The following is a 1956-nucleotide window of genomic DNA, read 5'->3' as shown; positions in this document are numbered from 1 at the left end:
ACATACAAGCCCAGGAAGTGCAGAGAGTTCCAAACAAGCTGAACCCAAACAGGTCCACACCAAGACACATCATACTAAAAATGGCAAAGATTAAAGACAAACACAGAATCCTAAAAGCAGCAAGAGAAAGACAGCAGGTTACATACAAAGGAACTCCTATAAGACTAACAGCTGACTGTTCTACAGAAACTCTGCAGCCAGAAGGGAGTGGCAGGAAATATTCAAAGCGATGCAAAATAAAGGCCTACAACCAGGATTGCTCTACCCAGCATGGCTATCACTTAAAATTGAAGGAGAGATAAAGAGCTTCTCAGAAAAGAATAAACTTAAGGAATTCATTACCACCAAGCCAGCATTGCAGGAAATGCTAAAAGGGCTTTTTAAACAAAAGACAGGGCAAAACAAGCTAACCCAGGAAGATCACAAATACAAGTAACAAAATGGCAATAAATATGCACCTATCATAATCACTTTAAATGTGAATTGATTAAATGCTCCAATCAAAAGATGTAGAGTGGCTGAGTAGATAAGAAAACAGGACCCATGCATATGCTATTTACAAGAGACTCATCTCAGATCAAAAGACACACACAGACTGAAAGTAAAGGGATGAAATAAGATATTTCACGCAACTGGAAATGAGAAAAAAGCGGGAGTAGCAATACTTATGTCAGACAAAGTAGACTTTAAAATGAAGACTACAATAAAAGACAAAGAAGGAAACTACATAATAAAAGGATTGATTCAACAGGAGGACATAACCCTAGTAAACATCTATGCACCCAACATAGGAGCTCCTAAACATATAAAACAGATTTTGACAGACATAAAGATAGAGATCAACAGCAACCCTATCGTAGTAGGGGACTTCAACACCCCGTTGTCACCAATGGACAGATCCTCCAGACAGAAAGTCAACACGAAACCAGTGGCCTTAAATGACACTTTAGACCAACTGGATTTAATTGATATTTTTAGAGTATTTCACCCCAAAGCAACAGAATATACATTCTTCTCAAGTGCACATGGAACATTTCCAATATGTGCACATGGAACAGTCTCAATAAATTTAAGAAGATTGAAATCATATCAAGCATCTTCTCTGACCACAATGCTATAAAACTAGAAATCAATTATAAAAAGAAACCTGGAAAGCACACAAATACATGGAGACTGAATAATGTGCTACTAAATAGCGACTGGTCAAAACTGAGATTAAGGAAGAAATCAAAAGCTATCTCAAGACAAATGACAATGAAAACACAACAACTCAAAAATCTATGGGATGCAGCAAAAGCAGTCTTAAGAGGAAAATTCATAGCAATGCAGGCCTATCTAAAGAAACAAGAAAAATCTCATAACAACAGACTATCTTTACACCTAAGGGAACTGGAGAAAGAACAACAAAACAGCCCCAAAGGGAGTACAAGGAGGAAGTAATAAAGACTAGAGCAGAAATAAATGAAATAGAGACCAAAAAAACCAATACAAAAGATCAATGAAACCAAGAGTTGGTTTTTTGAAAAGATAAACAAAATCAACAAATCCTTAGCCACACTCACCAAGAAAAAGAGATGACCCAAATTAATCAAATCAGAAATGAAAGAGGAGAAGTGACAACAGATGCCACAGAGATACAGGAAATTGTAAGAAAATACTATGAGCAACTATATGCCAAAAAATTTGACAATCTGGAAAAAATGGATAAATTCCTAGAAGTTTACAATCTACCAAGTCTGAACCAAGAAGAAACAGAAACTCTGAACAGACTGATTACTACCAAAGAAGTTGAGTAAGTAATCAACAAGCTTTCAACAAACAAAAGTCCTGGACCCGATGTCTTCACAGGTGAATTTTACAAAACATTCAAAAAAGAATTAATACCTATTCTCCTCAAACTATTCCAAAAAATACAGAAGGAGGGAAGGCTCCCAAGCACATTTTATGAGGCCACTA

The sequence above is a fragment of the Hipposideros armiger genome, unplaced genomic scaffold (assembly GCF_001890085.2).
Source record: "Hipposideros armiger isolate ML-2016 unplaced genomic scaffold, ASM189008v1 scaffold_286, whole genome shotgun sequence".
NCBI lineage: Eukaryota > Metazoa > Chordata > Mammalia > Chiroptera > Hipposideridae > Hipposideros > Hipposideros armiger.
Note: the sequence above shows the minus strand (reverse complement) of the source record.